Genomic DNA, 14,199 nt, shown 5'->3' with positions numbered 1-14,199 from the left:
TGAAAATGGTTTGAAGACAAAAAGACTAACCATTAAAATGTTTTGTCTAGGCTTTAAACATATATAATGCATAGGAGAAACAATCTTCACATAATCATTCGAAAAAGATAATATACAAAATCTTCCATGCACATATTAATGGTGCTTCTCATGGGACACCTTGGTGTTGAGTAAGAGTTCTATCTATCTCACAAAATCATAGCATAAAATTCAAAGCTGAAATTGAGTTGGAATCAAAAAACAACTTGATCACTCTCAAACTAAATTTGAAATTTAGATTCCAGAATCCAGTGTTTTCACTAATAACGACAAAGCAAAGAAAATACTATCAATAATTTTAGAAATATTATAATATGTTATTAAAAGAAAAACCATTTCTTTATGCGTTACATCGAATCTTTATTTCTACATCACACAGAGACACGTCACTTTCAGTTGCTAATTTATATCCCATCAGAACACCGACTGTAACAGAATATTAGTAACCTCTGGGTTGTAAAGAAAAGCACTGTGCACACTAATTACTGACAGCAAACCAAAATATTCCATCCAAATATTCCATTACAAGGAACTAATTGTTGCACAAATGGCGTGAGCAGGCTTTGCCTCCTCTGCCATGGAAGTGCATTCATACAGACAATATATTTGGGGATGCTGCACAGAATCCCCATAGCACCATCTAAACACAATCCACTAACATAGTAATTACCCGGTAAAAATCATCTACAGCCTGCGTGTATTGCAAAAAATATATATCATCAGAACTCCTGGGATTATGAACCAGTCAACGTATTAAGCGGTCAACAGTTGTCCAAGGACAATTGCAGTTAGGGCTTCCATTTCTCCATGAGGTGCCACAAACGTAACAGAATTCGTGTTGGCACTTGCATTGACCATCACCAGCACAGATTACTTACGAACCCAAAAACCCTGATTGCACAGTAACCGATTATTCGGTTTGTAGTGTTTTCTTTAATAAACAAGATGCCCAGGTTCAATTCCCAACCCTAAGTCTTTATATGGGCTCTACTTTACCTGAGAATTCAACAGACAAGCAAAGAATTTCAGAAAATAAACGAAAAAACGTACCTGCAAGTAATGTGATTACACCCATAGATCAATTCAACCATCGATTTGCACTTTCCACAGCGGCGCCACTTATGATCCTCGGCCAGCTTGAGAAGCAGAAAGCCAGCTTCAGTTTTGTCAGTGGCCGATAGGATTTGAAACTCGAAGCGCTGTAGATTTACATGCCACGAAACCTTGCAGCGCACGCAGAACAACATGTTGCAAAAGGGGCATTCCTCCATCTCCACATCCTACACATCCAAGGATCCAACACTTTCCTTGAAAAGAAGTCCAGAGCAGTCAGAAAAGGGGCAGTATACATTCAGGGCTTCGGGAATTTTTGCCTCCACCATTACAGCCGACCATTGCTCAAAGATCTCCGCAGGCAGAAAATACCTGCACTCATCCAGCGTCAATGCTTCTCTGCAAGTTTCATGCGGACAATATATTTGATGCCTCCATTGTTCGAGCATCGAGTGGATGTACCGCGTCATGCACGCCTCGCAAAAACGATGAAAGCAAAGACTGCCCTCAAACATATCGGACGACTCCTCAAAGCAGATCCCGTAGATTTTCACGGGTACAGACTGCGAAATTATCGAGCGATCCTTGTTCAACAGAGAAAACCGTGAATCCACAATGATATTCTTCCCGGTTTCTCTTTCTCTAGCTGAAAACCCCTGCACACATGAAATAGAACCCCATCAAATTAAATAAACAGAGTGAATTGCACAACAGATAAAATAAAACCCCATAGAATAAAGTGAACGAAGTGAATTGCAACCGTAAAGATGAGCCAGAAGCTGGTAAAACACGCAAATGGCCGAGAGGCAGTAGAAAAGACAAATTGGGAACAAAAACTGTAACTTAAGTTGATTTGCATGCTTGCCAGATACCATATGCCATGCGCGGACGAATGCCAGATGCTATGCGCGGGGAGGGATAATGAATCGAACCCCTCGAATCAAACGGCTAATATCAATTCCATCGTCTAACAACGAAATCGAGGGCCCAGGAAGGTACAGAGTGGCACTGGAGGGGAGTTCTTCCCAGAGGAACGCCTTACGACGTAATTATTGATTTGAATTAAATATCTTACTATACACATAATTGTTATAGTCAAGTATTCTTATGTCACGTATTTGATTTCACAATGGAAAAATATCAATAAATACATTTTTCCCTATTTTTTTTCAATATCACTGCTTTTAAATTTTAAAATAATAGCAATAATCAATAATTTGTAATCCCACTTAATAATAAAGTAAGATTATACAACTCTGTCCATAAAATTCTTGTGCATGTAGCGATTGACTGAAATAGATGTGTGAAATGATGCTCAGTTTAGTTAATTTTATGAGAAGAGCTAAGAAACTTTACTCATCGAGCAAGGCATCAAAGTTAATGTTGAATATGAACTATCTTTTTCTTTTTCTTTTTTTGGTAGGTAAGCACCCATGGGGGATTTGAACGAGTGACCTATCACAAGGAGTGCCTTAATAGTGCACCCATTCACCGTCAATCCAAAGGCTCGTCGGCATGTTGAATATGAACTATCAATAATAGTTTTTTTTTTCAAATTCATTCAAATTCATATTATATAATTTAGATATTAGATTTGGATTATTGATGTTTCTTCAATGCTCCATTATTATTTTATTACAAAATTTATTATTATATTAGAAAATTTATAAATTTATGTATGAATATATTTTAATTGAACATTTTATTTTAATAATAATTTTTAATTAATTGTTTTTTATTTTATTATAGTGAAAACAATCAACATAACTATATAAGAAAAAATGAAATTTAATATATATTATTAAGGATGATAAAGAAATCCCTCAATGTGGGAGTGTAACGTAAAAAACAGTGAACTGAGAAGATCCATTAACCTTCGTTATCTGTAAAGGGCATGATGGACAAGGTAGCGGCTGGTAAGCACACCAAGAGGAGGAAAGATCTAGAAGGTGACGAAAATATACGAAGCTAGTGGTTAGCAGAGGAGTTACTTGTAAGATATTTTGTTAAGGGAATTTGGAGATGGGAAAACGATTGAGAGCATGTTGCGCAAGGTAGACGCTGAATGAATTTGAACTCTAGCCTTAGCATTGCAGCCCAAGAAGCATTAGGCTAGATAAGTTGAGATAAGTTGATGTTGGGAGGGTGGGAAGGAAGAAGTAACTCAGTATGGGGGATGGAGAAAAAGGAACTTTGACTGATGAGTATAAGAAGAGGAGTATCGGAAGGGGTCTCGAAGCCTCCATATTGGACATTGGTGGGGAAGTTCTGAAGGGGACATCTATAACGATCTTGGTAGCTTCGGTCTTTTTTGTGGTTTTGAGTGATTGGAGAGGCTTGAAGGACGCCCCTGATAGAAATTTGCAACAATGTACATGTTGGTCGACATGGTTTTCCTCCATGTAACATCAGGGGGTCATCCAAGGAGGGGAGTGGTTCCCCGAGACCAAGGATTTGGGCACAAGGAATAGGTCAGCTTAGATGAGGCAGTGGAGCAGCAGTGCAATTTTTATGAAACCAGCTCACAAAAAGATAGAAAATGGAGATCAACGTCTTAGAATTCAGCTGCTTCGAGGGGGAAACCTCCTTTATATTACACAAATGAACAATTCTTAGATGATTCAAATGAAAAAACCTCCTTTCTATATATAAGAGTCTAAGGAGTCACAATATAACCCAGCCGACCTAACAATAATAATATAAAGCCACAAAAATAACAATAGAGGGATTCTATGGGGCACAGTAATAACAATATGGGGACAATAGGGGCACAACAATATTAATAAGGGATACAACTACAATAGTAATTAGGTAATCACTAGTATTATAGGGACCCAACATGCCCCTCTCCTTCAAAAAAATGTTGTCCTCAACGCTTGAGTAGTTCTGGATGCTTCTTTATAAAATTCTCATCCTCCCATGTGGAATCTTTAGCGGATAAGTTCTTCCACTTGATAAGATACTTCGAAATTGATTGATTTCGTGACTGTCAAGTTCTTTTTTATGTGACCGCTTCTCGTTCCAATATAATTTTTCCTTCCTCTTCAATTTCTGGCAATATTTTTGAACTGGGAGCTTGTCGCCTATAACCTTCTTTAAACATGAAACATGGAAAACTGGGTGCAATCGAGAAGCTACAGGGAGCTCCAATTTGTATGCCATAGTACCAATCTTTTGCAACACCTTGTATGGACCATAATACTTTGGTAATAATTTATTATCCTTCTTAGCTTGCTTGAGGGACATTTTATTATATGGTTGTAGCCCTAAGAATACCCAATCACCTACATCAAAACTTCTTTCACTGCGATGTTGATCTGCGTGTTGTTTCATTCTATTATGTGCCAACATGAGGTTATCCTTTAAGAGATGGAGGACTTGTTGTTGATGTTCGATGTGATGTTCCACTACTTGAACCTTAGAATTTTCTCTTAAATATGATGTGATGGATGGTGGCTGATATCCATAAAGTGCCATAAATGGGGTCATTTTTGTTGTTGTATGGAAGGAAGTGTTATAGTACCATTCAACCAAAGGCAACCATTTGACCCACTGCGTCTCTTTATTAGATACAAAGCAACGAAGATATCCTTCCAAACATTTTTTTACTATCTCGGTTTGCCCATCAGATTGAGGATGATAAGATGAGCTATGAGCTAACTGAGTACCAAGACAAGAAAATAATTTTGTCCAAAAATCTCCAGTGAAAATGGGATCTCTATCACTTACAATAATCTTTGGGTTTCCATGTAGCTTTTGAATTGTTTCCATAAATGTAGTGGAAACTGTACTGGCTTTAAATGTATGTGATAATGCACAAAAGTGTGCATACTTGGTAAGTATGTGAACTACCACCATCATGACACTCTTTCCCTCAGACTTGGGTAAACTTGTGATAAAATCCATTGAATCCTCCTCCCAACATTGGCTTGGAATGGATAAAGGTTGTAACAGACCTGGTGTCTCAATTGTTTCAACTTTATTTTTTTGGCAAACCAAACATTCCGCCACAAACTTTTGAATATCTAATTTAAGGCCCTCCCAAAAAAATTCCTTCTTAACCCTGTGGTAAGTTTTTAAAAATCCGGAGTGCCCTCCTAAGGGAGAAGTGTGCAATTCCTTAAGAATCTTTTGTTTTAGTTTGGAATTCTTACAGAGTTATAAGCGATCTTTGTACCATAACGAATCGTTTTGCTAGCTAAATGTATCAAATGTATTGGAGTCTTGTTGTAACTTTTGAAAAAGTGACCACACTTCCTCTTCTTTCTTCCATTCCTCCCTTGCTTCATTTATCCAATCTGGTTGGATAATAGAAATGGCACACAACAATGCTTCCACATCCTCATCCTTTCTTGAGAGTGCATCTACCACCACATTTTGCTTCCCTTTTTTGTAGATGATTTCACAGTCATAACCCAACATCTTTGTGACCCACTTTTGTTGCTCTTCAAAGGATTATCTTTGTTCTAAAAAGTATTTAAGGCTATCGTGATCCATTTTTACCTTGAAGTGCCTTCCCATTAGGTAGGGTCGCCATTTCTTAAGTGCATGGAGTATTGCCAACATTTCCTTCTCATAAATAGCTTTGTGTAAAAGCGTTCCCTTGATTGGACTACTTTCAAAAGTAATGGGTCTTTCATTTTACATTAAAACAACACCAATTCCATTTCCTGAAGCATCACATTCCACAATAAAGGTTTTTGTGAAGTCTGGTGTAGCTAAGACCGGTGCTTGGCATATTGCCTCTTTAAGATGCTCGAAGGCCTTTGTTGCTTCTGGAGTCCATGAAAATGCATCTTTCTTCAACAATGTTGTTAGAGGTGCTACTATTCTCCCATAATTCTTAACAAACTTGCGATAATACCCTTTGAACCTGAGAAATCTTCGCAGATGCTTTATGGATGTGGGGATTTTCCATTCCTTAATGGCTTTAATTTTGCTAGGGTTTACCTTAACTCCTTCATGAGATACAATATGACCCAGATATTCCACCTCTTGTACTACAAAGAAACATTTGGATCTTTTTGCATATAAGTGTTTCTCCTCCTATAGTTGTAGCACTCTGTCAACATGTTCAACATGATGTTTCCAAGACTTTCTGTAGATTAGTATATCATAAAAAAATACTAACACAAATTTTCTAAGGAATGGTTTGAAAATGGAATTCATCAAACCTTGAAATGTTGAAGGTGCATTGGTAAGGCCAAAAGGCATGACCAAAAATTCATAATGACCCTCATGAGCTCTAAATGTTTCTTTCGGAATGTCTTCAGTCTTCATTCTAATTTGATGATATCCTGAACAAAGATCCAACTTGGTGAAGTAAATTGATCCATGTAATTCATCTAGTAATTCATCAACGACAGGAATGAGAAAATTATCTTTAATAGTGAGCTTGTTGAGCTCCCTATAATACGGACACATGCGCCATGATCCATCCTTCTTGTGCACCAATACTACTGGAGTAGAGAAAGAACTTTGACTCGGTTGAATTATACCAGCCTCTAGCATTTCTGCAACCATATGTTCAATTTCACTCTTTTGGGCATAGGGATATCTGTATGGCCTGATGTTTGGAGGAACACTTCGTGGAATCAGATGAATAGCATGATCATGATCACGAATAGGTGGGAGACCTTTAGGAGTCTCAAATACCTTGGAATGATTGTCCAAGACTTTTTCGAGATCTTGAGAAATAGATGATCCCAATTTGGAAACATCTAGCGAACATAATTGTGCAATTACACCTCTTTGTTCCTTTTTCAGAAGCTTTGTCATACCGTTAGAGATGATTATCTTTCTTGGTTTCCCTGCAATGCCCCTTAATTCAACGTCCTTTCCTTCCACAGAAAGTTTCATGAAAATTTCTTGAAAATTAGAAGCTATTGTACCCAAGGATTGTAGCCATTGGACTCCTAGTACAACATCAACACCTCCCATTGGAGTGGAAAGCATTGGGCTAGTCAATACATATTCTCCCATGGACAGCTTGATATTATGGCACTTTCCAGAGCAATTTATTGTTCCTCCATTTGCAACCATCACTTGACACTCTAGTGCTGGATTTAAGAAGCAATTCAATTCTTTTGCTACCTTACAATGAATAAAATTATGGGTACTTCCTGAATCAATCAACACTATTACCTTTTTCTTCTTGATTTGTCCTTCTATCTTGATGGTTTGAGGAGTGGTAATTCCCGCCAATGCATTACAAGATATGGTCGGATTCATTTCTTCTTTATCTAGGCTTTGTTCCTAGAATATATCCTCTTATTTTGACCTTTCTTGCTCCTTTTCTTCTTCCTCTTCACAATCTATGTAGAATAATTTCTTCTCAGCACACTTATGACCTTTAGTGTATTTGCTATCACAACTGTAACAAAGCCCTTTTGATCTTTCTTCTTCCAATTGTTGTTGTGTCAACCTTATAGGTTGTGGAAGACTAGGGGCAACAACACTTCCATCTTTATAGTTGTGAGTGGTATGCTTCCTGGTTTCCATAATTTTGCTTTCCATTTTTCTTGCTAACTTGAATTCCTTTTCTAATGAATCAGGTTCCCAAAGGCAAACATCATGTTGGATATTATCCTTTAAAGTCGCTATGATCACATCAATCCTATGCTCCTCTGGAATATTTTTTACTCTTATGTTCAATTTTTGGAACTCCTCAATGTGCTCCATTATTGAACCCTTTTGTTTGAGACTTATCAATTGGATAAAAAAAGTGTTTCTTTTTGTATCCTCATAATGTGCTGTCAATTCCTTCGTAAAAATTGCCCAAGTGATAATTTGTTTACAAGAGCAAAGCCATTGCTACCATACAAATTGATTTGGTTCCAAATATAAAGTTGCAATACGTACCTTTTGTGTGTTTTGCACATTATTGAGATCAAAAAATTGCTCCATTTGTAATATCCATGTAGCGGGATCCTTGCCATCAAACTTCCTCATATCGATTTTTGGAATATGGTGGGTTTTCGATCCAACATTAGTGTCTATGGAATTATGATTAACATTTCTTTTGTTCTCATCATGAGTTTCCTTTACTACCCTTTCACCATTTGTGACCATTTCTTGTAGCGACTTATTCATATTTATCTTCAATTCTTCCATCTTATCATCCATGCCATCAATTTTAGCGTCCGTGCCATTCATCTTAGCTTCCATGCCATCCATCTTAGCTTCTATGCCTCTCTTTAAACAATCCATCTTAGCTTCTACACCTTTATTTAAACCATCCATCTTAGCTTCTACATATTTCCTTAAACCATCCAGCTTAGATTCTGTTGCTTTTTGTGCAAGTGACACCTGTTGCACTTGGTCTCGTAATTTTGATATATCATGTTGCATTTCTTCCTCTTCTTCATGAGTCATGCTAGATATTTTAGGTTGTTTACTTGGTGTTTGCATTTTCTTTCCTTGGGGCATCAATTACCAATTCAAACTAATTTTTCAAACCAAGCTTATGCAAAAATTAAAAAAAAACTACACACCTTTTTCCACTTTATAGAAGCTTGATATTGAATCTGACGTATCTCTGTAATTTTGGATCATCTAGTTCTGAAATTACGACCTGTAGTAGCCCTTTGTGTCCTCTTTCCAATGCCACCAGTCTGATCCAAATTGGATTCTCCAAGGAAGAGTTATGCATAACCTCCCAAGATGACCTGATTATAGACTAGTTCAGTAGAGCGAACTTGTACGACATGCAGGGAGTCACTGTTTCGACCTTTGGCTCTGTAAAATATATACAAGAAGCTACAGTCCGTCTTCTTTCTGTACCTTCTTAAGAAATTTCAATCCCATGCTCAGAGATAAATTTATGACAATTTTCCCCAGGTCACCTATTTGGAATGTAATTCAGGAGTCTGCAAAAAGACCAACTTCCTCATATCATATCTCCGCAAATATAGCGCAAAAAGCTCTGAAATTCGGACCCAAGATTCAGCACACTTTCTTCTCAAATGGGTTTTTTTTTAGCTTATGAAACATTGTATGAAAAAACGTTGCAGCGAAAATGCCACGATGACCTGTTTGGAGCAGCGAAACCCTAGAATCCAAAGCTCTGATACCAAATGTTATGAAACCAGCTCACAAAAAGATAGAAAATAGAGATCAATGTCTTAGAATTCAGCCTCTTCGAGGGGGAAACCTCCTTTACATTACATAAATGAACAATTCTTGGGTGATTCAAATGATAAAACCTCCTTTCTATATATAGGAGTCTAAGGAGTCACAATATAACCTAGCCGACCTAACAATAATAATATAAAGCCACAAAAATAATAATAGAGGGATTCTATGGGGCACAGTAATAACAATATGGGGACAATAGGGGAACAACAATATTAATAAGGGATACAACTACAATAGTAATGGGGTAATCACTAGTATTATAGGGACCCAACAACAATTCACAATCTGGATGCCTCCACCATTCGACTTTATGGAAGCCCAGATTCATCAAGTCACAAACTCTATGGAAGTGCATATTCATCAAGTGATAGAGCTGGTGGAGCAGCTAGATAGAGACCGCTATGACCACAAGAACAAGATAATTGTTTTCATGAACTATCTCCAGTGCAACAAACTAAAAATGGCCCATGAACTATCTCCAACATAACCAATTGAAAATGTTGAACCAGATGGATTCCCTCGAACATGTACATAACCAATTGAAAATGTTGGACCAGATGGATTTCCTTAGATGTGCACCGAAGCAACTATAGGAGCGGTTGAACCACATAGAAGGGAGAGTAGAACACACAAATACTCATATTCACGAGGCATTCTACCAATAACATGGAAATGGTCCAACGTACTATGCTCTAGGAGACAATGCACGATTATCATGGTAATGGGTTCACATGAGAGACTCCATATTTTTTGGGCCACCTGGGCAATCACGAGGAAGAATATGAGTTTTTTTAGGAGTATTTTTTTGGTATATTTTATTTTATCTCTATCACTGCTAGTGATAAAAATATCAGGAAGGAATGAGACTAGTGGTAAATTTTTGAAAAAGCTTAATATGTAGCTTTGTTTTAAATTAATAGATATTTTAGATTAGAAAAAAAGACCTCGACTGGGGTGCGAGTCGGTGGTTGGGACAACAGATAGTGATTAATGAAGAGTACCCTTGAGTACTCTACCACTACCCCCCACATGCTCCAGGCGATGGGTGCAGTGGCCCTTGGCATTATTGCATGCAAGGGAGGTGGGTAAGGTGGCAGCGAAGGTGGTCAAGGATCAGGTTTAATGGAGGAAAGGGTAGATAGGAGGGTCATATTGTTGTGATTTTTTTTAGAGGAGGGAGATGGTGCACTAGAAGGGTCGGGTGCTGCCATTCTCAACCTCAAGCTTGCAGACAATCTGCAAGCTTCCATGGGTATGTTTTCCAGCTCATCTCTTTCATCACAATGTTGACCTGGTTGGGTTTCTGTGAGTGGGAGCAAGGGAAAATTAGGAATGCTAATTGGGAAGTGGAGAATTGCTAGTGGAATTGGGGGTGGTGCCTGGTTGCATTGACTTCATTCTGCATCTATGTTATGCCACTACCCAATATTTATGTTTCGAACTTATACTGTCTCGCATGGGGATCCTAGGAATTGTGGGTTGAGGGCTAAGTGGGGATGCCAGTAGGGGTTATACAGGTAGAGAGTGTGAGCTAGGTGGTGAGGGGAGTGGGTGTCAGTTAAGATGTTGCCTAGGAGCAATCCCCTGTTGTCGATGCCAATGCAACTGCTGGGAAATAAATAGAAACTATTGTGGAGAGGAAATCGCTAGGACTCTCAGGTGGAAATACGAGAAAGAATATGCCAAAGGCTATGTGCTTGTATCTTGGGCAGAGGGCAAAGGGTCTGCAAATCATGGTTGGGCTAACATTGGTAAGCAGCAGAGCTCATTAGCTCGATCTTGGCGAGGGGAAGATAAGTTGTCCGTGGTCATGAGGAGATGGGTGTGGCGATGAGGGCTCACTGTTGGTGGCTGGATGTTGACCCATCTTGTGGAATGGACCTCTGACCACAAAGGCCTTGGTACTGATCCCAAAGGGAAAGGGGTGGAGCAAGGTGGGGTGGTTAACATTGGTAATTCAACTCAAGGTTGGGGCATTTCCATATCATGTTGAATTTTTTTTGGTTAATGAAATGTTGTTGTGAATAGGTTTTGGGCATCTCTAGCATGGATCAACCTACAAAAAGCCATGGTTGTGGACGATGGGCCTAGGGGCCTAGAAATGAAAAGGAACCGAGCACGTCTGAGCCTCGCACGGGGATAAAATTAGTGGAAAATGTTATCAGTGAAGCTGGCGATGCATACTGGAGGACCCTTGTCTCAGACCCTGGTAACAATATAGGCAGGATAACGCAATTTAAGCATACCTTATATGTTTATTGGTTGGTGGAAAACCTACTGGGAAAAGCTATGGAGCAAATCTCGGCGTGCATGGCTATTTCTATCCAAGGTATGTCGAGCTATAAACGAGAATTCTAGAAAGTTCAATTTCAACTCCACAAGCAAGATATTAGGTTGGGCATAATTGAGAGGCATATCCCATGTATCTTGGAACCGTCTGAGATGCCTGCATCCCACGTCAAAGACCTTGTGTGAGTGGAATCGGCCTCGGGAGAACAAAATGATTAGATAATCTCCCTTGTTTAATTTTGATTATATGTGGATAGCTGGCCAAGGGACTTGGTTTGCCAATGGGCAAGTTGGGACCACCAACCAATGTATGAGTTGTAAATTTGCTTAAAAATGGATGGAAAATAGAGAACCTGCCAAGCTTAACAAACAAAAAAAAAAAGATCAAAATTATTTTTTATTAAAAAATATTATATATAATACTATAAAAGTAATTAAATCATAATTTTATATATTGTAAAATTTAAATTCGAAATAAATAAATAAATAAATTCTAATTAATATAAATTAAATTTATTTTGAATGCATAAAATTCCTATTACTTTTTAAAAATAATTAGTCAAATTAAAATGAAAATGCTTGAAATATTATACATATATGCAAATCCACTCACAGAAAACCTTTTTATTTTTAAATTACAACCTACAAATATTGTTCAATCGAACTTTGACAGCAATAGCAGAAAACCACACTATAAATAAATATAAAATCCATATCCCTCGGAACATGTAAGCACCTTCCTAGCTTGCAGTTACAAGGTCTCGCAATTTGTAGGCGCAAAGGACAGCAAGTTCCTTCCATTATCATACAGTATTTGGAAGTTCTAATGTTAAAAATTACCAAATATTGAGCCCGAATCGATTGGAAAAATGGCAAGGCAGAGCAAGCCAATCCTATCATCAGACGCTAGGTAGTTCTCTTTTGGAAAAATGAAATCTCCTCCATCGAAGTGGAAAGTGATAGTTGGAAAGTCTAAAGTTGAGGAACCATATTGTTAATCAAAACAAAGATCCATTCTGACGCTAGACCCATCGACCGGAGAGTGACTAGTCGATGAGTTCAGTCCTTCTTTCAGAGCATCATATCCAGGTTGCTGCAGAATTGTGAACGTGGTTCCAGAGTCTATCGTAAGTCCACCAGAGCCATCAGATTGAAGATCAAAAGTATCATCAGGGATATCCAATAAATGACCGCCGACGCTAATTCCTTTTAAGGAAAGATAGTAGAAAGTTGAATCTGAACTGGATTGAATAAGAGGAGTGGAACTGACCCTTTTGGATTTCAAGCTAGCAGACTGGCCTATAAACAAAGGACTGGTGTTGGAACTAGTTACAGGAACGAGATAGTAAGAAGACATATTACCCACCGACGAGCCAAGTTGTGAGATTAGGGATAGGCTACCTCGGCCGAGCCCTACTATTCCATCTATGTCTTGGAACCCTTCATTGTCCTGCCCGCAACCAATCACAATTTTGGGAATGGAGTGAGAAGAAAAGGACAGGGTCTCGTAAGAGAGGACACCCGTCGTGATGGAATTGTTGTTGTAGAGAACACCGTATTCGCACTCATTGTTGTCGGTGCAATTAGACTCCAACAGATCTTGGCACAGAGAGCTTGTGCAAGAAATCGCCTCATAGGTGGAAGACTGGGAAGTATCATATATTGGATTTGGCTGACTAGAACAATTAGTGCAGGGGTTGCACTGCATCCATGTCAGGTGACTGCCGGTGTCCAAGATTGCAAGAAAGGGTGAAGGTGGCGTGCCAATGCCGAGAGACAAGACAAATTCTCCACCTTATCTACCTGAGGAGTTTATTGGAGCCTCAACATCTTTCACTTTGTCAATAGACGGGTGGATTTTTTGTCGTCTTGCTTGACTACGTGTGACTTCTCATTGTAAGTGTTCAATCGATGTAATATTACCTAGAGAGAGTGGAGAGATAGGTGAATCTCTATGCACAAGATCTACTCTCAATCCAAGAGAGGGTTCTTGATTTACTGCAAAATTTGTTACATCCCTGCATTGCACCAAATGAAACATTGACTGCAACAATGTCAAGGTAATAAACACCCAAATACAGATACCAGGAGATGTAGCCAATTGACCAGCCATATCCCTTCTATAAATCCCTGGAGATATTTCCTGAGGTCAGGAAGAGTAATTAACAAGAGGGTGGAGGGAAAATTATGAGACTAGAGTGAATAACTAAAATTAGTTTTTGAAGCTAGGAGATGTTGACAAAATAATAACAAGACAAAATAGACTTTGGTGTATTAGAGCTGAGAAAGTTTTGTATATAAAATAAATCTTACTAACTGTTTATGTACACCCGCCCCGTGCTTAAACGAGGAATGGATTGTAAATAATGGAAGAAAAAGGCATGTTAGGTACCGACGAAAATATAATTTCATCATCCACGAAGAAATTTCATGATCAGAGTGCAAGGGCAATGACAAAACTAACAGTTAATATTTTCGTAATACCATGATACCTTCCACGTGAGAAAAAATACTTCATCAGGTAGATCTTCTATAACTTTTATATATGGCTGTTATAGACATTTTTGTGCCCTACAACCCCAAGCATGAAATGTCCATAAACCAAGGGCTCCTAAGTCCCTAAAAGTGTTGTTCTAACCCCTAAAGGAACAAGGTCAACAGATTACAGCTTCTCCCAGAAGT

The 14,199-nt window shown here is 38.4% G+C and overlaps 2 pseudogenes; both read right to left on the bottom strand.

Annotated features, from left to right (window-relative positions):
• Window positions 1-335: 335 nt before the first annotated feature.
• Window positions 336-2,056, bottom strand: LOC149263850 (E3 ubiquitin-protein ligase RSL1-like; annotated as a pseudogene).
• A 10,212-nt stretch (window positions 2,057-12,268) lies between these two features.
• Window positions 12,269-13,630, bottom strand: LOC149263849 (aspartic proteinase nepenthesin-2 pseudogene; annotated as a pseudogene).
• Between the last annotated feature and the right edge of the window lie 569 nt (window positions 13,631-14,199).

This window comes from Pinus tabuliformis, chromosome 6, assembly GCF_031772625.1.
Source record: "Pinus tabuliformis cultivar Carrire ecotype Pingquan chromosome 6, CPIR1, whole genome shotgun sequence".
NCBI classification, from domain to species: Eukaryota; Viridiplantae; Streptophyta; class Pinopsida; order Pinales; family Pinaceae; genus Pinus; species Pinus tabuliformis.
This window is presented reverse-complemented; position numbering and strand designations above follow the sequence as displayed.